This window comes from Arachis hypogaea, chromosome 4, assembly GCF_003086295.3.
Source record: "Arachis hypogaea cultivar Tifrunner chromosome 4, arahy.Tifrunner.gnm2.J5K5, whole genome shotgun sequence".
In the NCBI taxonomy this organism is placed as follows: domain Eukaryota; kingdom Viridiplantae; phylum Streptophyta; class Magnoliopsida; order Fabales; family Fabaceae; genus Arachis; species Arachis hypogaea.
The window spans coordinates 66628215-66650409 of NC_092039.1; the positions used below are offsets into that span (position 1 = coordinate 66628215).

The 22195-nt window shown below is 40.0% G+C and overlaps 1 non-coding gene across 1 annotated transcript; it reads left to right on the forward strand.

Annotated features, from left to right (window-relative positions):
- Nucleotides 1–3819: 3819 nt before the first annotated feature.
- Nucleotides 3820–3927, forward strand: LOC112799205 (small nucleolar RNA R71). The gene has a single exon (XR_003200781.1). It is a non-coding gene; the product is annotated as a small nucleolar RNA R71 (small nucleolar RNA).
- The last annotated feature ends 18268 nt before the right edge of the window (nucleotides 3928–22195 follow it).

Consider the following 22195-nt stretch of genomic DNA (forward strand, 5'->3'; position numbering starts at 1 on the left):
GCAGAGCCCTTAGCCACTATCACCACTCAAAAAAGTTAGAAATTCTTATACAAGAATATTGTCACAAGGTTTGGAGTCCCTCACTCCATTAAGCACCAGTTCACCTCCGTAGAACACCCCCAAGCCAACGGACATGCCGAAGGGGCAAACAAAGTCATACTAGCCGGGCTAAAATGCCGAATACAAGATGCAAAGGGAGCTTGGACAGACGAGCTCCCCTAAGTACTATGGGCAAACCGGACCACCCAACATTCTACGACCGAAGAATCACCATTCCAACTTGTTTATGGAATGGAGGCAATGATTCCCAAAGAAGAAGATGAAAGGTTGCCCAGGGTCATCTTCTACAACGAAGAACTCAACCTATGGGCCCAGAGAGAAGAGATTGACACTACTCCCAGAAGTCCGAGAAAGTGCTCAGATTAGAGAGGAAGCCCTAAAGCGTTGAATGGCTCTATGATACAACAAAAAAGTGATCAAGAGGAGCTTCGCCACCAACGACCTTATCCTAATCCAAAACAACATCGTTAGATAGAAATTAGGTGAAGGAAAGTTGGATGCGAACTGGAAAGGACCTTACAACCGAAGTCCTAGGCAAGGGTTACAACAATGTGTCCGACCTCCAAGGGCGAGAGCTCTCGACGTCCTGGCACACCTGTAACCTGAGAAGATGTTATAGTTAGAAAGCCTTGAACCAAGGTGCACTCTTTTTCCTGAAAATAAGGATTTTTAAATGAGGCACCAGGACAAGTGATGAATGGATAATTTATACGCTTTTTGGCATTCTTTTTACATAGTTTTTAGTATGATTTAGTAGTTTTTAGTATATTTTTATTAGTTTTTAAGCAAAATTCACATTTCTAGACTTTACTATGAGTTTGTGTATTTTTCTATGATTTCACGTATTTTCTGGCTGAAATTGAGGGACCTAAGCAAAAATCTGATTCAAATGCTGAAAAAGGACTGCTGATGCTGTTGGATTCTGACCTCCCTGCACTCGAAATAAAATTTTTGGAGCTACAGAAACCAAAATTGCGCGCATTCAATTGCGTGCGCATTCAATTGCGTCGTAAGGTAGACATCCAGGGCTTTTCAGCAATATATAATAGTTCATACTTTGTCCGAGTTTAGGTGATGCAAACTGGCGTTCAACGCCAACTTTCTGCCCTATTCTGGCGTTAAACACCATAAATAAGTTGCAAGCTAGAGTCAAATGCCAGAAACAAGTTACAAACTGGCATTTAACTCCAAAGAAGGCCTCTACACGTGAAAGCTTCAATGCTCAGCCCAAGCACACACCAAGTGGGCTCGGAAATGGATTTCTGTATCATTTGCTTATTTTTGTAAACCCTAGTAACTAGTTTAGTATAGAACTTTTTACTATTGTATTAGATATCTTTTTGATCATCCATGATATTGGGATCAGGTCTTTTTCCCTATTTTCAAATTCATATGCCATTTGGGGAGGCTGTCCATTCGGCCATGCCTAGACCTTATCACTTATGTATTTTCAATGGTGGAGTTTCTACACACCATAGATTAAGGTGTGGAGCTCTTCTGTTATTCGAGTATTAATGCAAAGTACTATTGTTCTTCTATTCAATTCATGCTTATTCTTACTCTAAGATATTCATTCGCACATAAGAACATGATGAATTTGATGATTATGTGACACTCATGACCATTCTCACTTATGAACCCGTGATTGACAACCACTTCCGTTCTACATGAAAATAAGCTTAAATGTATATCTCTTGGGTTTCTAATCAACGATTCACATCGACTCCCCTCTGACAATGGGGCATCTAAATCTGAGATTAGAACCTTTGTGGTATAAGCTAGAATCCATTGGTAGCATTCTTGAGATCCGAAAAGTCTAAACTTTGTTTGTGGTATTCCGAGTAGGATCTGGGATGGGATAACTGTGACGAGCTTCAAACTCGCTACTGTAGGGCATGGTGATAGACACAAAAGGATAGTAAATCCTATTCTTACACAATCGAGAACCAACAGCTGATTAGCCATATTATATCTGTGCATGGTATTTTTCATCCGAGACGAGAAATCTGACAGTTGATTAGCCGTACATAAACCGTTGAGGACCATTTTCACTGAGAGGACGGAAAGCAGCCATTGACAACGGTGACACCCAACATACAGCTTGCCATAGAAAGGAGTATGAAGGATTGGATGAAGGCAGTAGGAAAGCAAAGATTCAGAAGGAACAACGCATCTCCATACCCTTATCTGAAATTCCCACCAATGAATTGCATAAGTATCTCTATCTTATTTTATGTTTATTTATCTTTTAATTATCAAAACTCTATAACCATTTGAATTAGCCTGACTGAAATTTACAAGATGACCATAGCTTGCTTCAAGCCGACAATCTCCGTGGGATCGACCCGTATTCACATAAGGTTTATTACTTGGACGACCCAGTGCACTTGCTGGTTAGTTGTGCGAAGTTGTGAAAAAGAGTTGAGATTACAATTGTGCGTACCAAGTTGTTGGCACCATTGAGATCACAATTTCGTGCACCAAGTTTTTGGTGCCGTTGCCGGGGATTGTTCGAGTTTGGACAACTGACGGTTCATCTTGTTGCTTAAATTAGGTAATTTTCCAACCTTTATTTTATTTTCAAAAAATTTTTCAAAAATATTTCAAATTTTTTTTTCTTTTTCGTTATTTTCAAAATAATTTTCAAAAAAATACAAAAAAATTATAAAATCATAAAACAAAAAAAAAATATTGTGTTTCTTGTTTGAGTCTAGTGTCAATTTTTAAGTTTGGTGTCAATTGCATGTTTTTAAAATTTGTGCATATTTTGAAAAAATTCATGCATTGCATTCTTTATTATCTTCAAGTTGTTCTTGACAAGTCTTCTTGTTTGATCTTCATATTTTCTTGTTTTGTGTCTTTTTGTTGTTTTTCATATGCATTTTTGAATTATTAATGTCTAAACATGAAAAATCTCTAAGTTTGGTGTCTTGCATGTTTTTCCTTTCTTGAAAATTTTCAAAAATAAGTTCTTGATGTTCATCATGATCTTCAAAGTATTCTTGGTGTTCATCTTGACATTCATAGTGTTCTTGCATGCATTATTTGTTTTAATCCAAAATTTTTATGTGTTGAGTCATTTTGTGGTTTTTCTCTCTCCTCATTAAATTCAAAAAAATCAAAAAATATCTTTTCCTTATTTAACTCATAAATTTCAAAATCTTTGGGTTGACTCAGTAAAATTTTTTTAAAATAAGTTGTTTCTCGTTAGTCAAGTCAAGATTTCAATTCCAAAAATCTTATCTTTTCAAACTTTTTCAAAAATCAAATCTTTTTCATTTTTCTTTTATATGTTTGAAATTTTTTTAAAATTGATTTTCAAAATCTTTTTCTTATCTCTATTTCATAATTTTTGAAATTAACACTAACAATTAATGGTTTGATTCAAACATTTCAAGTTTGTTACTTTCTTGTTAAGAAAAATTCAAACTTTAAATTTTAGAATCATATCTTTTGATTTCTTGTGAGTCAAGTCATTAATTCTGATTTTAAATCAAATCTTTTTCAAAATAAATTTCAATCATATATTTTCAAATATATCTTTTTTCAAATCATATCTTTTTTCTTGGAAGATGGCTTCATTACTACGTTAAAAGCCACGTTAACTTAGTTAACGTGGGTTCTAACGTAGGGGATTAAGGCAATTAGAGCATTAGTGACAAAGGTGAGTGTCACTAACGCTCTCGAAGGTGATAGGTGCCCACGTTAAGAGCTACGTTAGCTAAGCTAACATAAGAACTAACGTAGGAGGCAAAAGGCAAGCAACGTTAATGGGCATCTCCTTGTCAAGTCTTTGAATCTCTCCCATGCTTCATAAAGTGTCTCACCATCTTGTTGCCTGAAAGTTTGCACCTCAGTTCTTAGTCTATTAATCTTTTGAGGAGGGTAAAATCTTGCTAAAAACTTGTTCACTACCTCCTCCCAATCTGTCAGGCTTTCTTTTGGGAAGGATTCAAGCCACTTTGTTGTCTTGTCCATGAGTGAAAAGGGGAACAAGAGCATCCTATAGACATCCGGGTGGACTCCATTTGTCTTCACTGTGTCACAAATCCTCAATAAGGTGGTCAAGTGTTGGTTAGGGTTTTCTTGAGCACCTCCTCCAAATGAGAAATTATTTTGCACCAAAGTGATGAGCTGAGGTTTTAGCTCGAAATTGTTGGCATGAATGGTGGGTTTCTGAATGCTGCTTCCACAGTTTCCTGGACTAGGATTGATATAGGATCCTAAGACCCTCCTTTCATGCCCAACCCGGTTTGCATGGCCTTCTCTGGCATGATTATGAGCTTCTTCTTCATGATTGTTCTCCAAATTCTCTTCCATGTTGGGTTCAAAATACTCTTCCTCTTCCTCAGCACCAACAATTCTTTTTCCTCTTGCTTCCATTTTTCGTCTCCAAAGGGTTCTCTCTGGCTCTGAATCAAAGGATGTTGAGATTCCTTCTCTTCTCCCTATCATACAACAAACAGAATGCACAACAGGAGATATAATGAAGACAATTTTTTGTCAGGATGATTGTTAGTGTGAGTGATGCAATTTATCAAACAGTTAGTGGGTTAGTGAGCTGAATTATGGTAAACTAAGAAAGGAGAACAGAAATTAGAGAGGGAATAGGGGATGAGGAAGAAATTAAAAACAAACTAAGGTAAATTACTGAATATAGAAAATAATAACGGAAAAAAATGCTCAATCTAGTGATCTTCTAGCTTAATCATTGTTGATTCAAAATCAATCCCCGGCAACGGCGCCATAAACTTGATGCATGAAAACTTGTCTCTCAACAAATTTTCCTTCGGCAAGTATACCGAATTATTGTCAAGTAAAACTCATTATAGAGTAAGGTCGAATCCCACAAGGATTGATTGGTCAAGCAACTTTAGTTAAAAGAATATGCTAGTCGAACTAAACAGAATTTAGATTGAGATGCAGAAATTTAAATGACTAGAAAGTAAATAGCAGAAATTAAAGTGCAGAATCTTAAATGGGGAATTGGGTAATGCTCATAAAAGTAAATGGAAAAAATTAAAGAGAATGGGTAAGATCAGAAATGGGGGGATCATTGGGTTTAGGAGATGTTGCAATTCTCCGGATCAAGTTCATTCTCATCTCTTCCTCAATCAATGCATTCATTGATCTCCTTGGCAATCTTAAGTGAGTGAATCCCAATTCTTTGGTAATCCAATCTCTCAAATCTTAATCAATAGCCAATTCCTTGGTCAATTTCTCATGAGAAGAGATGAAGTATGGTCACTGATTATACCACATACATTTCACATTTCAAGTATTGAGGGGATTATAGTCATATATCCATCCCAACCCAAATTGGTCCAGCATGAGAAAGCAATTCTAGCATGATCTCTTCATTCCTCTTCCAAGGTTCCGAAGAGATCCAATTATGGAGAGTTTCTTTTTCAAGATAACTAACCAATTGAATTAAGATTGAAAGCTTTCTAGTAAAATCAAGAGAAAATATAGAAGAAGAAGAAGAATGAAAACTAATATTGATCCATCAAATTACAGCAGAGCTCCCTAACCCAATGAAAAGGGTTTAGTTGTTCATAGCTCTAGGAATCAAAAATGGCAAAAAGAATAATCCATGCTAGAAGTACAGAAAAGTAAATATGCAGAGAGTAGTTCTCCAAGGTGCAAAAGTCTCTCTCTAGTTCAAAACTACTCCTATATATACTACTCTTCATGATCTTCTAGTGAGTTCTTCAAGTCTTGGATGTGGGCTTTGGACCTTGAGTTGAAGCAATCCTCATCTTTAGTGGGCCCATCTTGCAGAGAAATATGAATTAGGCTTGGGCATTTAGTGAGATTAATCGTAGAATACATTTCTGGGTGCGAGAACGTTAGTGGCATTTACCATTTCCACTAACGTTCCACCCTTATATGCCCACGTTATTCTCAACATTAGAAGTCTTACCGTGACTTCTAACGTTCCTTCTCAATTCTTGGCCAACGTTAATGGGACTCACTTTTCCCATTAACGTTGGCTTGTGCCCCTTTTCGCAAACGTTAATGGGAATCACTTTTCCCATTAACGTTGCTTGCCTTTTGCCTCCTACGTTAGGTCTTACGTTAGCTTAGCTAACATAGCTCTTAACGTGGGCAACTTTCACCTTCGAGAGTGTTAGTGACACTCACCTTTGTCACTAACGCTCTAATTGCCTTAATCCCCTATGTTAGAACCCACGTTAACTAAGTTAACGTGGCTTTTAACGTAGTAATGAAGCCATCTTCCAATGTTAGTGACAAAAGTGAGTGTCACTAACGTTGGTTCTTTGAACCCCACTCCACGTTAACTTTCACATTAACAATATTAACGTGAGAGTTAACATAGGCAATGAAAATGATCCAATGTTAGTGACAAAAGTGAGTGTCACTAGCGTTGGCAGTGTTGATCCTTGTCCCTGTTAGAGTTCACGTTAACTTAGTTAACGTGACTCTTAACGTGGGGCATTGCCTAGTTTCCCAACGTTAGTGGTGTTCACTTTTACCACTAGCGTTGAAGAGAAACGTTATTGGAGTTTACGTTTCTCATTAACGTGGAGTCCTTCTTTCCTTCTACGTTAAGTACCACGTTAACTTAGTTAACGTGGCTTTTAACGTAGGCTAAGAAGTGGCTTCGCAGGCGTTATTGGTGATCACTTTTCTCATTAACGTTGCAAGCCAATTTCCATCCCACATTAGTAGTCACGTTAACTAAGTTAACATGAATGCTAACGTGATTTTTCCATGCTTCATTTGTCCTGAAATCAAGCAATTAAAGTGCATCAAAGCTCTAGCCAAAATCATGAGATTATGCATCATTAAAATATCATGTAATTCTGGCAAAAAATCTCATGAAATCATGCAAAATTCACAATAGTTGCTTGAATGAAGGTGTAAGTGTATTTTCACCCAAAACTTGCCTTGTTTACTAGGAAAATGCACGAAACTACCCTAAAATAGTAAAGAAAAGGTCAGTGAAACTGGCCTAGATGCCCTGGCATCACTTTTCCTTTTTAATTAATTTTTGAATTTCCCTCTCTCTCTTTCTATTTATTTTATTTATTTACTAACACTTCTTTTCTCAAAATTTGAACTCCTCCCTTCTCTATGTTCGAATTCTTCTTCTTCCTTCTTCATTCTTATTCTTCTTCTCTTCTACTCACACAAAGGAATCTCTATACTGTGACATAGATGATTCATCTTCTTTTCTGTCCTCTTCTTTTTCATATGAGCAGGAGCAAGGACAAGGACATTCTTGTTGAAGCAGATCCTGAACCTGAAAGGACTCTGAAGAAGAAGCTAAAGTACAACAATCCAGAGAAAAACTTACAGAGAATCTCGAAAAAGAAGTAATGGCCGAACCCAACAACAATGCAAGGAAGATGATTGGTGACTTTACTGTACCAAATTCCAACTTCCATGGAAGATGCATCTCGATTCCTGCCATTGGAGGAAACAATTTTGAGCTAAAGCCTCAGTTAGTTTCTCTGATGCAATAGAATTGGAAATTTCATGGACTTCCATCAGAAGATCCTTTTCAGTTCTTAACTAAATTTTTGCAGATCTGTGATACTGTTAAGACCAATGGAGTTGATCTCGAGGTCTATAAGCTTATGCTTTTCCCTTTTGCTGTAAGAGACAGAGCTAGAACATGGTTAGACTCTCAGCCTAAAGATAGCATGAACTCTTGGGATAAGCTGGTCATGGCTTTCTTAGCCAAAATTTTTCCTCCTCAAAAGCTGAGCAAGTTTAGAGTGGATGTTCAAACCTTCAGGTAGAAAGAAGGTGAATTCCTCTATGAAGCTTGGGAAAGATACAACCAACTGACCAAAAAGTATCCTTCTAACATGCTTTCAAAATGGACCATCCTGGATATATTCTATGATGGTCTATCTGAATTGTCTAAGATGTCATTAGACCATTCTGCAGGTGGATCTATTCACCTGGAGAAAATGCTTGCAGAAGCTTAGGAACTTATTGAAATGGTTGCAAATAACCAGTTCATGTACACCTCTGGAAGGAATCCTATGAGTAATGGGATACCTCAGAGGAAGGGAGTTCTTGAAATTAATGCTCTGAATGCCATATTGGCTCAGAACAAAATATTGACTCAACAAGTCAATATGATTTCTCAGAGTCTGAATGGATTGCAAAATGCATCCAACAGTACTAAAGAGGTATCTTTTAAAGAAGAAGCTTATGATCTTGAGAACCCTGCAATGGCAGAGGTGAATTACATGGGTGAAGCCTATGGAAACACCTATAATCCCTCATGGAGAAATCATCCAAATTTCTCATGGAAGGATCAACAAAAGCCTCAACAAGGCTTTAATAATGGTGGAAGAAACAGGTTTAGCAATAGCAAGCCTTTTCCATCATCCTCTCAGCAACAGACAGAGAATTCTAAGAAGAGTCCCTCTAGCTTAGCAAACATAGTCTCTGATCTATCTAAGGCCACTCTAAGCTTCATGAATGAAACAAGGTCCTCCATTAGAAATTTGGAGGCACAAGTGGGCCAGCTGAGTAAAAGAGTCACTGAAACTCCTCCTAGTACTCTCCCAAGCAATACAGAAGAGAATCCAAAAAGAGAGTGCAAGGCCATAACCTTACTTGGTGTGGCCGAACCTAGAGAGGAGGAGGAGGACGTGAATCCCAGTAAGGATGACCTCATGGGATGTCCTCTAGACAAAAAGGAGTTTCCAATTGAGGAACCTAAGGAATCTGAAGCTCATCTAGAGACCATAGAGATTCCATTGAACCTACTTCTTCCCTTCATGAGCTCTGATGAATATTCCTCCTCTGAGGAGGATGAAGATATTACTGAAGAGTAAGTTGCTAAGTACCTTGGAGCAATCATGAAGCTGAATGCCAAGTTATTTGGTAATGAGACTTGGGTGGATGAACCCTCCTTCCTCACCAACAAACTGAATGACTTGGTTAGGCAGACATTACCTCAAAAGAAACAAGATCCTGGTAAATTCTTAATTCCATGTACCATAGGCACCATGACCTTTGAAAAGGCTCTGTGTGACCTGGGGTTAGGCAAAAACTTAATGCCACTCTCTGTAATGGAGAAACTGGGAATCTTTGAGGTACAGGCTGCCAAATTCTCATTAGAGATGGCAGACAAATCCATGAAAAAGGCTTATGGACAGGTAGAGGACGTGCAAGTAAAGGTCAAAGGCCTTTACATCCCTGCTGATTTCATAATCCTAGACACTGGGAAAGATGAGGATGAATCCATCATCCTTGGAAGACCCTTCCTAACCACAACAAAAGCTATGATTGATGTGGACAGAGAAGAGTTGATCCTTCAATTGAATGAGGACTACCTTGTGTTTAAAACTCAAGGATCTCCCTCTGTAACCATGGAGAGGAAGCAAGAAAAGCTTCTCTCAATGCAGAGTCAAACAAAGCCCCCACAGTCAAACTCTAAGTTTGGTGTTGGGAGGCCACAACCAAACTCTACGTTTGGTGTTTGGAGGTCCCAACAATGCTCTGAACATCTGTGAAGCTCCATGAGAAGCTCACTGTCAAGCTATTGACATTAAAGAAGCACTTATTGGGAGGCAATCCAATTTTATCTATCTATGTTATTTCTTATTTTCTTAGGTTGATGGTCAGGTGGAGTCACAAAAACAACTGCAAAAATTATAGAAAAATAAAAAATAGCATTAAAAACAACACACCTTGGAGGAGAAACTTATTGGCATTTAAAAACCAGAAAGAAGCACCAGACTGGCGTTAAACGCCAGAAAGAAGCACCAGACTGGCGTTAAACGCCAGAAAGAAGCAACAAACTGGTGTTAAACGCCAGAAAAAGGTTGCAGCTTAGCATTTAACGCCAGGAAAGGAATAAAAGCTGGTGATTAACGCCAGAAACAAGCAGCAGTTTGGTGTTAACCCCACCTCTCTCTCTCCCCCCTCAGACATCTCTATAACACTCTACCCAAAACACCATTCACCAATCACCTCCATATCTCTTCCCCAAAAACCCCACCTACTTCACTTTCAAATTCAAACACTTTTCCCTCCCAAACCCATCCAATTCCATTCGGCCACTCTCCCTCTCTTTCCCTAAAAATACTCCTCTTCACTCCTTCATTTTCACACATCACAAACACTCTCTTACCCCCTTGGCTGAACCACTATCTCCCTCCATCTCCTCCATTTTCTTCTTCTCCTCCTCCTTCTTTCTTTCTTCTTTTACTCGAGGACGAGCAAATCTTTTTTGTTTGGTGTGTTAAAATTATTGCTTTTTGTTTTTCCATAACTATTTATGGCACCTAAGGCTGGAGAAACCTTTAGAAAGAGGAAAGGGAAGGCAAAAGCTTCTACCTCCGAGTCATGGGAGATGGATAGATTCATCTCAAAGGTCCATTAAAACCACTTCTATGAAGTTGTGGCCAAGAAGAAGGTGATCCCTGAGGTCTCTTTCATGCTCAAGAAAAATAAGTATCCAGAGATCTGACATAAAATCCGAAGAAGAGGTTGGGAAGTTCTTACCAATCCCATTCAACAAGTTGGAGTCTTAATGGTTCAAGAGTTCTATGCCAATGCATGGATCACTAGGAACCAAAATCAAAGTATGAACCCAAATCCAAAGAATTGGCTTACAATGGTTCGGGGGAAATACTTAGATTTCAGTCCGAAAAATGTAAGGTTGGCGTTCCACTTGCCAATGATGCAAGAAAACGCACGCCCCTACACTAGAAGGGTCAACTTTGATCAAAGGTTGGATCAAGTCTGCATGGACATATGTGTAGAAGGAGCTCAATAGAAAAGAGACTCAAGAGGCAATTGATGACTAAAATTCACTACCCCTTTTAAAATTTAGTGAATTAGTTCTTTTGGCAAGTGCACCAAAATTATCGCTAAGTAATAACCCACAGTGGAGTGGGATCGTATCCACAGAGATTGGCAAATTCAAGCAGTTTTAATTGATTGATGAATTAGTCAAGCGAATCAATAAGATTGTGAAGTGAAGAATTGTAAATAACATAAACATAAATTACTAGAATATAGAGAAAAGCAATAAAGTGCAGGAATGGAAATTGCAGAATGTAAATTGCTGAATCATAAATGACTTGAATGTAAATGGGAGTGGGAAATTACTAAATGTAAAATTAAGCAGTAAAGAAATGGATAGATAAGAAAGGGGAAATTCATTGAGATTGGGAGATATTGTCTCTTTGGATCATATCTAGCTTACATCCTCTTCAATCATGCAACTCATTGACCTCTTGGCAATCATGATTGATTGAGCCCCAATCCCTTGGTGACTCAATCTCTCAGATCTTGATCAATAGCCAATTCCTTGGTCTAATTGCTCATGAAGAGAGATATGCTTGGTCCCTGATTATACCACAAACCCTCATAGGTCGAGGTAGAGGGGGGATTATATGTCACGTATCCCATCACCAAAACCCATATTCTACTTAAGTGTGAGAAGGGATTTCAAGCATGGCTTCATGTTTCCTTTCCCAAGGTTCCCATGAAACCATATTGCATTCAATCTCTTTGCCAAGATAATTGAACACTAAGCATTCAGAATGAAATTCTTTATAGAAAATCAAATAGAAGATGAAGAGAAGAGGAATTTCACTATTATCAATCCATCAAGTACAACAGAGCTTCCTCTCTCAATAAGAAGGAAGTTAGCTACTCATAGCTTGAAAAGTACTCAAAAGTGGAGTGTAAAAGTGGATCTAAGACTAACTGCTTAACCCCTCTTTAGTACTTCTTGGGGGTATTTATACTACTCCTATTAAAAAATAAAAGAATTACAAATGTGAAAAATGGAAAATTACATTTTGGAGGGAAAGAAAACACTCAATAAGCGTGACTTCTTAGCTGGCGTGTGGCTGGCGCTTTACCAGCGTGTCACGTGCCCTTCAAACTAACTTGGCGTGCCACGCTCAATACTTCAAGTGGCATGCTCGTTCTTTTTGTCAACCTTGGCGTGCCACGCCTTCGAACTCATGTGGCACGCCATAGTGGAATTCTTGTGTTGGCGTGCCACGCCTTCGAGCTCAAGTGGCATGCCCTTTGCTTTTTCCACTTTTCTTTGCCTCTGGAAACTTGAACTAGCGTGGCATGCCCAGGGTCTGGCATGCCACGCCCTTGTTGTGTGCTTGGCTAAGCTCCTCTGGAAGTTTGCACTAGAGTGGCACGCCCAGGGTCTGGCGTGCCACGCCCCTTTCTGAGTGAATGGTTCCTCTGTTTGGCGCGCCACGCCACGAACTCAAGTAGTACTCCCCAATGCTTCTTTGCTCTTTGAATGACAATGGCGTGCCACGCCTGGTTGCTCAAGTGGCGCACCTAAGTGAAGAATAGTGAACGGTGTGCCACGCCTTTGATACCAAGTGGCACGCCCCATGTAATTGGCCTCCTTCATCCTCTCTGGAAACTTATACCAGCGTGCCACGCCCATGATCTTGTCTTGTTCCAGTAGTTGGCGTGCCACGCCTCAGGCTTCAAGTGGCACGCCATAGTGACATGCTCGGATTGGCGTGCCACGCCTTCGACACCAATTGACACGCCCCATCCTTGCTCATGTTATCTTGTGCATTAGCGTGCCACGCCTGGTTACTCAAGTGGCATGCCTAGGTGAGGTTGAGAGGTCGGCGTGCCACGCCTTCGACTTCAAGTGGTACGCCCATTCTTCAATTGCCTTCAGCCCCTCTCTGAATCATTGTACCAGCGTGCCACGCCATGCTACTCAAGTGGCACGCCCATGTATTTGTGCACTCTTCAAGCTTGGCGTGCCACGCCTGGGTCTTCAAGTGGCACGCCAAAGTGACTTTTTGGAGCTGGTGTGCCAAGCCTTTGACACCAAGTGGCACGCCATAGTGGAGATTCTTCTTGAGATGGTGAGTTGGCGTGCCACACCCCTTTGCTCAAGTGGCACGCCCATAGTAGTTGATGGGTCAGGCGTGCCATGCCCAACCTGGCATGGCACGCCCCTTTTATGTCCTCCATTTTGCTTTCTGGAATTTTGTACTAGCGTGCCACGCCCAGTCCCTGGCGTGCCACGCCTGATGTGTGGAAAACGATCCAACACAAAACTCACCGGCAAGTGTACCGGGTCGCATCAAGTAATAATAACTCACATGAGTGAGGTCGATCCCACAGGGATTGAAGGATTGAGCAATTTTAGTTTAGTGGTTGATTTAGTCAAGCGAATCAAGTTTTGGTTGAGTGGGTTGTATTTAACAGAAGATAAATTGTTTGAAATGTAAATGGAGAAGGGAAATTGCAGTTAATTAAAGAACAGGAAAGTAAAATAGACTGAATCTTAAAGAACAGGAAATTAAATGACTGAAACTTAAAGTGCAAGAAATGTAAATTGCAGTAACTTAAATGGCAAGGAATGTAAATTGCTTGAATGTAAAAGGGATTTGAGGACTGGGATTGCAGAATCTAAACGGAGAGAAAGTAAATTGCAACAATTAATAAAGCAGAAATTGAATTGGAAGCAATGAGGACTCAAACAGAAATTGAAATTAAAGTGCAGCAAGGCTCACAGAATAACCAAAAGTAAATTGGGATCTCAGGGTTCAAGAGACTAGGTAGCAGAGCCTAGATCTCAATTACCTTCCTAGATCCAAGTTCTCAAAGCAATTGACAAGAAATTGAAGAAGAAACAGTAAAGAGAATGTGAATGGATTCAATTGTGCAGAAAAGAAATTAAAGAGACTTTGAATGGAGATTGAGACAGAATTTCCTCAATTCTTCACACCCAAAACTCAAAACAAGGAAATTAAAAAGACCCAAGCAAGAATGAGGAAGAAGAGAGATCAATTCCCCTCCCCAATTCTCTGAAATCTCAGTGAAGACACCAAGAGAAGTTCCAAAGTGCAAAAGTAAAATTCAAAGCTCAAAAGAAAGTGCAAAATTCAAAAGCTAAGCAAAAGGTCCTAATTACATCAAACTAGCTCCTATTTATACACTTTCTATTCTTGGATTTTGGGATTTGGATGGGCTTTTGATTTGGTGAAGAAATGAATTGAATTGGATTTTTAATTCAATTTTTGGCCCAAAATTAATGACTCCCAGGAGGCTGCTCTGCCCTTGCGGAGGGCAGGGCAGGATTTGGTGCGTGTTGGTGCTTGCTTGGTGCGGCTTGGTGCGGCTTGGTGCGCAAAACACTGCCCTGCCCGCGCGGAGGGCAGGGCAGGAAAAATTGGTGTGCCAGATGGGTGCTTGGTGCGCTGCTTGGTGCTGCCAGATTCAAGCTGTGGTGCGCGCTGGTGCTGCCAGGAACGTCCTTGGTGCGCCAGGTTCATGCACCAACAAAATGCTGCCCTGCCCTCGCGGAGGGCATGGCAGTGTTTCCAAAATGAAGTCCCGCGTTCGAATCCGGGCAGAAACACACGCTCAATCATTTTCCTTGGTTTCTTGGCACGGTAATGGGACTTAGTTGCTTGCTTCTTCATGGTCCCGTGTTCAACTCTTGTGGCAAGCATTTGGAGACATTTTCCTTTGATTTTTTCCCTTTGTGAGCCCGATACTGCCCTTGTGGAGGGCAGGGCAACATTTTATTCCTCTTGATTCCAAGGCACAAATTTGTGCTCTGCCCTTGTAGTGGGCACGGCAGAGTTGCCTTCTTTGCTTGGTTCCCTTATGTTGCCTTCCTAGAGGGCAGTGTGCCCTTGTGGAGGGCAATGCTTGCCTCCCCCATTGTATGCGGCACACTTTTCCTTCCTTTGACCACGCTTCCTTCTCCTTGGGTCACGCTTTCTTAGGCCACGCTTTTCTCTTTTATTCTTTTCTTCACCTAAAATAAACCAAAACAACCACTCCAAGTATCACTAAATTCATAAGGCTTATAAATCAATTAAAATTCAATTAAAATTAGCTTAAACCTCATGAGTTAACATTAATTTCATGGTGGTTGCTTGATTTAAAGAAGTTGTGCATTTTCACTCCAAATCACTTACTTAAGAAGCAAGAAAGTGCATAATGACTAACAAAACAAATGAAATTAGCTTGAAAAATGGGTATATGATGACTTGTCATCAACGCCCACATGCATGCTTGGACCTCCCTTCTGGAATTTATTACTGGCGTGCCACGCCTTGCCCCTGGTGTGCCACGCCAGTGCATTTTTTGTGGCGTTTGCTCCAAATGGCACGCCAGTTTCACACGCCCAGCTTCTTGTTTATCTTCTACCCATTTTTTGATGCCTTTTTCACCTGCAATTTAGTACAACTCATCTCAAAGTAGTGTACCATAATATCCATCAAATAATGCATGAATTGTACTGATTAAATGAGATTTGTGCACTTTTATGGTCTTCTTTATGCAAGAAAGAAGGGTAGATGATGTAAGTCATCACAACACCAAACTTAAGCTTTGCTTGTCCCAAGCAAATCAATGTGAGTAAACTTTTATATCTTGAGACCTTGGCTTCGAATGATTGTAATACAACTAAGTGTATAACACATGTGTGAATGTTTTAATTATCATGGAAAGCTCTTAGATCCTTGAGGCTTCCCTTAGGTATAGGATTTAGTGGTCCTTTCTATTGATTGTCACCTTGAAGTAGTAAGGGTTGTTTTGCTTTCTTGACCACGAATCTAAGTGTTCTGTCTCAAGAAAACCCTTTAATTAGGCTTTCAATTAGAACTCCCAAACCAGTTGGTTTTAAGGTACTAGGTGTTGAGACATCCCTAAGAATTTACTTGCCCAGGTCTCTTCTTGACACATCTTCACCACAAGCATCTACTAAGATTATTAATTCTTTTTGAGGATTTTAATGTTACTTTTTCTATCTCAGTAGTTGATGCTAAGAGCCTTGGGCCTTTATTGCTTACTACCTCTTGGTTCTATGGATATTCAAGGAACACCCCTTAGTCTTTCTTTGTTATACCTTCTAGGACTAGTTGCTCTCCATGACTCATTTTCTTTTTAGTTCATCCAAGGTTCTACACTTAGTTTCTTATTTCTTAGCTTGTTTGATGATCCCTCTTGGCTTTGGTCTCTCTTATTATTTTTGCACAACTCACAGTAACTCTTATGGAGATAAGCTCTACTCTTATTTAAGTTGAAATGAAGACTTGAAATACATGACATCTTCTTTCTTGTAAAAAAACCATAAAGACTTCAAGCAGGAATTAAAACTAAGCATGAAACATAAACTATCTTAGCATGATTATTCAAGAAGTAAATAAAGCAAAAGGTTAAACAGAATTCAGAAATTGGAATTTGTCAACCATGGGACTCAACAACCTTGAGCAACTTCATCTTTAATTCATTGGCCCCTTCCCTTTGTCCTTCTTCTTGGGAGGGGATGAGCCACCTTCATCTGGCTTGGAGGAACCTTCTTGAGCCTTGGTGTCCTTGGGCTTCCAAAATCCTAGCCTCCTCATGTAATTTCTCTCATCCTCCTTATGTTTGGCTAGGATTTTCTCTTATCTTGCACTTAGCTCTTCCATCCCTTGCATGAAGGTTGGGTATCCTGGGTTTAGAGCGGCAACAGCATTACACAGGTGATTCAGCTTTGCTTGTGTGTTGATGTCATACTGCCTCCTAGATATAGTCTTGGCATCATAGAGATGTCTGAATTTAGCCAAGTTCCTCTGTTGCCACTTGCCTTGCTCTATTACTTTGTCCAGTGTGCTTCGCACCTCTCCTCAGTCAAATTATTCTTGCTGCTCCTTCCTCATATGCTCCCAATTCTCTTGGAGTTGTTGAATGTTCTGGTTGACTTGGCTCCATTATTGTTGCTGAGCCTTCTTGAATTGATTGACATCTTCCCTCAAGTGGTGTAAGTCTCCCTTCATTTAGTGTACATCTTTTTACAATTGCTCCCAGTTGAATCCCTCTGGAAATTGTTAATATTGGTAGTGTGGTGGTGGTTGAAGTGCTAGAAACTGAGGTTGCTCTTCTGCCTCTCACTCTTCTTGCTGTTGTTGTGGTTCATGAGCATGAGCTCTTCGTTCTCTAGCCTTGTTGAGTAGGTGGACAGCCACCACTTTGGCCATCTTCTTGGCAGTTATGAACTTATCTTGCTTCACAAGCACTTCATCAATGATCTTTTCGACTCCAGCCTCATCACATAGCCTCTGTATAATGCTGGGGAATGCCAACCTTGTGTTGTCACTGGTGCTTTTCAGCACTTTATTGATGTTGTTGGCGATCATCTCCCCCACGTTGATGTTTTCTCCTCTCATGATGTTGTAGATGAGCACAGCTCTCTCCTTGGTCACCTCTGAAGTGTTGGATGTGGGGATTAGGGATCTCCTCACAAATTCTAGCCACCCTTTAGCTTGGGGGCTCAAACCTCTTCTTGTCAATTGGTTAGGTATCCCATCCTTGTCATTTATCCAATGCACATTCATCACACAGATTTTACTTAGAATCTCCTCAAACCCAGGGTCTTGCTGCTTTATTCTCTCTTCACAGCTCTGAGTGGAGCTTGTCCTCTTCACCATTAGCATTCTTTCTATGCTAGAAGGGTTGTAGTCAATGGACATCCCCCTTACATAGCTAATGTAGCCATATTGTTGTACTGGTTGAGGCACTGCGTTGGCATAGAACTCCCTCACCAAGCTCTCTACCACTTTTCTTTGTGGGTTGCATAGAAGTGACCAACCCCACTGTTCGATCTAAATATTGATTTCAATATGCTCATTCCTCTCTAGTTGAAACCAAACTTCTGGAATGATTTTCCTCTCACTCACCCAACCATAAAATTGATTTTGGTTGAATGCGGAGAGGAACTTGTAGTCATTAAAAGAGCTTGAGGATCCAGAGGTTGGTTCCTTGGTTTTTCTCTTCTTTGAGGCTGAGCTTTTTGGTGGTGCCATTAGGTTGGGAGATTGTGAAAAAAAATGGGGGTTGAAAGAAAAAGAAAGCAAAACAGGGTGTCAAGAAAAGATGAAAAGAAAAGCGAAGGTGAGGAGTGTGGGTGTTGCTGAAGTGGGAGAGGAGGTGGGGGTTGAAGCTTTTATAATGGGTGAATGATGTGGTTTGAAGGTGGAAAATCAAAAGGATTAAATATTTTCCCACTTTGGGAAGTGGCGCCTAGCGTGGGAAGAGGCGCCAACTCTTTTCTTACAGTGTTCTCTGCGTGTGTCAAGTTCCAAATTGCAAGTACACTTTGACTTCCTTGTTTTGTGAGTTGTTTACCATATGGGCCCAATCTTCTCTCCTGAATTGAAACTGAACCCATAAAGCATCCCTTCATATTCCTTCTCATCAAGAATGAATTGGATTGCAACTGATGGGTGTCCCTTGGGACACCAAACTTAATTCTTTGGCATATTAATAAATTGGTTTCATCACTGTGTATTTAATGTGTTCATAAGAGTGGAATAACATCAATCTTTTCATTTTCTTTTGATTCTAATTCCTCTGAACTCATTAAACCACGTTCATGTTCTTACCCAAAGCATTAAGTGCTTTCAAATTGGGTGACTTGGGCTGCTATGTAATGATTAGTGGTGGCCATACCAAACTTAATCTCTGGGCTTACTCTTCAAAATCAAACTACTAATTGTTTGTAAGCCTAGATTAAGTGGGTGAGAGGCCACACCAAACTTAGCAATTTAGCTAGTTCTCAGCCCATTCACTCATCATTATTCATCAAGTTGCAATTCCCAAATAGAACGAAATAAGAGAGTGTAAAGAAAATCTAGCTACCAAAGCTAACATCAAACTCTCTAATCTACAATTGTAAACTAATCCTAATTACTGAAATTTAAACTATCTAAAGCAACATAATTCAAACTACTTCTAAGAAAAGCAATTAAATAAAAAAGGATAAAGTGTTGGGGTGCCTCCCAACTAGCGCTTCTTTATTTTCATTAGCTTGACATTCCTTCATCTTTAGCTGACCTTGTAGCTCACTCTCTGCTCCTCCAAGGAGCTTCCCAAGTAGTGTTTGAGTCTATGGCCATTGACAGAAAAAGTTCTCTGAGTCTTGTCCTCCATGAGCTCCACATGACCATATGAAAACACTTTGAGTATGGTGAAAGGTCCTGACCATCGAGACTTAAGTTTTCCAGGGAAGAACTTGAGTTTTGAGTTGTAGAGTAACACTTTCTGTCCTTCAGTGAACTCCCTTCTTGCTATCTTTTGGTCATGCCACCTTTTTGTATTTTCTTTGTAGATTTTTGCATTCTCATATGCTTGATTTCTAAACTCTTCCAGCTCATTGAGTTGCATTAATCTCTTTTCTCTAGCAGCTTACTCATCAAAATTCAGTAGTTTTAGAGCCTAGAAGGCTCTATGCTCCAGTTTAACTGGTAAGTGACAAGCCTTGCCAAATACTAGTTGGTATGGTGACATCCCAATGGAGGTCTTGAAGGCCTCCTGTAGGCCCATAGAGCATCGCCTAGCTTCTTAGACCAGTCCTTTACTGAGCTTCCAACAGTTTTTTCAAGGATTCGTTTCAGCTCTCTGTTGGAGATCTCAGCTTGCCCGTTGGTCTATGGGTGGTATGGAATTGCCACTTTATGCTTTACTCCATATCTGAGAAAGAGTGCTTCTAATTATTTATTGAAGAAGTGTGATCCTCCATTACTAATGAGAGCTCTGGGAACTCCAAATCTACTGAAGATATTCCTTCTTAAGAAGCTTATCACAACCTTGTTGTCATTTGTTGCGGTAGCTATGGCCTTTACCCACCTTGAAACATAATCAACAGCCACTAATATGTAGCTATTTGAGTATGAGGTTGGGAAGGGTCCCATGAAATCTATCCCCCATACGTCAAATAGTTCCAGCTATAGTATGTATTACCGTGGCATCTCATTCCTCTTGGTTAGATTACCAGCTCTTTGACATTCATCACACCTTGACACCATTTTCTTGGCATCCTTAAACACTGTTGACCAGTAAAATCCGGATTGGAGCATTTTCGCTGCTGTCTTTTCTCCACTGAAGTGACCTCCATATGCTGACCCATGGTACTGTCATAACACTTCCTGCCCTTCTTCATGGGATATACATCTTCTTAAGACACCATCAGTACACTTTTTGAACAAATAAGGGTCATCCCAGATGTAGTGTTTGGCATCCTTGATTAGCTTCCTCTTCATGTGCTTATTGATGTTAGTTGGTAGCTCCCCAATAGCCTTGAAGTTAGCTATGTCTGCGAACTAAGGGGCTACTTGAATCATCATCAAGTGTTCATCAGGAAAGCTTTCATTTACTGCTACTTGCTATATTTCTTCTTCTTGTGGGATCCTTGAGAGGTGGTCAGGTACCTTGTTCTCTACTCCGCTCCTATCTTTAATCTCAATACCAAATTATTGGAGCAGCAGGATCCACCTTATTAGTCTAAGCTTAGATTCTTGTTTGGTAAGCAAGTATTTGAGTGCTGCATGATCAGTGAACACAATTACTTTTGAGCCAATGAGATATGATATAAACTTATCAAAAGCAAAAATTATGGCTAAAAGTTCTTTCTCTGTGGTGGTATAGTTCCTTTGATTCTCATTAATGACCTTGCTAGCATAGTAAATAACATGTACTAGCTTGTCTTTCCTCTGTCCTAGGACAGCACCAACAGCAAAATCAGATGCATCACACATTAGTTCAAAGGGAAAATCCCAGCTTGGTGGTGCTATAATAGGTGCAGAGGAGAGTTTCTTTTTTAGTTCATCAAAGGCTACCATGTACTCTCTATCAAAAACAAAGGGAGTATTTGAGACAAGTAGGTTTCTAAGGGGTTTTGCAAAATTTGAAAAATCTTTAATAAACTTCCTATAGAACCCAGTGTGTCCCAAAAAGCTTCTGATTGCTTTGACATTGCAAAGTGGAGGTAATTTTTCAATTACTTCCACTTTTGCTCTGTCTACTTCTATGCCTTCTTTTGAAATCTTGTGACCAAGAACCACCCCTTCAGTTACTATAAAATGGCATTTCTCCCAATTTAAAACCAGGTTGGTTTCTTGACACCTTTTTAGCACAAGAGAAAGATGGTATAGGCAATCAGAATATGAGTTTCCAAACACACAGAAATCATCCATAAATACTTCTATAAACTTCTCAATCATATTTGAAAAAATGGAGAGCATGCACCTTTGGAATGTTGCAGGTGCATTAGACAATCCAAAGGGCATCCTCCTATAAGCAAAAACGCCATATGGACAAGTAAATGAAGTTTTTTTCTGATCCTTGGGGTCTACAACAATTTGGTTGTAGCCCGAATATCCGTCCAGAAAATAATAGTACACAAGTCCTGCCAATCTTTCAAGCATTTGGTCCATGAAGGGTAGGGGAAAGTGATCCTTCCGGGTGGCTTCATTAAGTTTCCGGTAGTCAATGCACATATGCCATCCGGTTATCGTCCTTGTGGGTATCAATTCATTCTTCTCATTTACCACAACAGTGATCCCTCCCTTCTTAGGAACTACTTGTACAGGGCTTACCCAAGGGCTATCTGAGATGGGGTAGATCACCCCTGCTTGCCACAATTTCAACACTTCTTTCTGAACCACTTCATTCATAGTTGGGTTCAGCCTCCTTTGTTACTGTCTTGAGGGTTCGGCATCCTCTTCAAGTTAGATTTTATGCATGCACATTGAAGGACTGATTCCCTTTAAATCTGCAAGTGTCCAGCCTATGGCATCCTTGTGTTGTCTCAGCACTTGGATAAGTTCCTCCTCTTGTTCCTTACTCAGACTTGAATTTATGATTATTGGATGAGTGTTGTTAGCACCCAGATATGCATATTTCAAGCTGGGTGGTAAGGCTTTCAGCTCTAGTTTTGGTGACTCTGCATCTTTGTTGTCTGTGGTAGTTGGCATGATTGAGTTCCTCATGGTCGCTTGTGGTAGTTCTCCATCTGGTACTTGTTCCAGCTCAATGTTTTCCCCACATTGCTCTTCTTCCATGACTTCTTGAACTGTCTGTTCCATGGTGTCTACCAGCATACATTCTCTTATGGGTTCATTGGGGTAACTCATTGCTTTAAAGACGTTGAAGACCATTTTCTCTTCATGCAATCTCAAAACTAGTTCCCCTTTCTGCACATCAATGATGGCTCCAGCAGTAGCTAGAAATGGTCTTCCTAGAATGATTGATATGTTGGCCTCTTCTTCCATGTCCAGCACAACGAAATCAATAGGGAAAATGAATTCACCTACTTTCACTAGCAAGTCTTCCACCACCCATGTGAAAATATAAATGT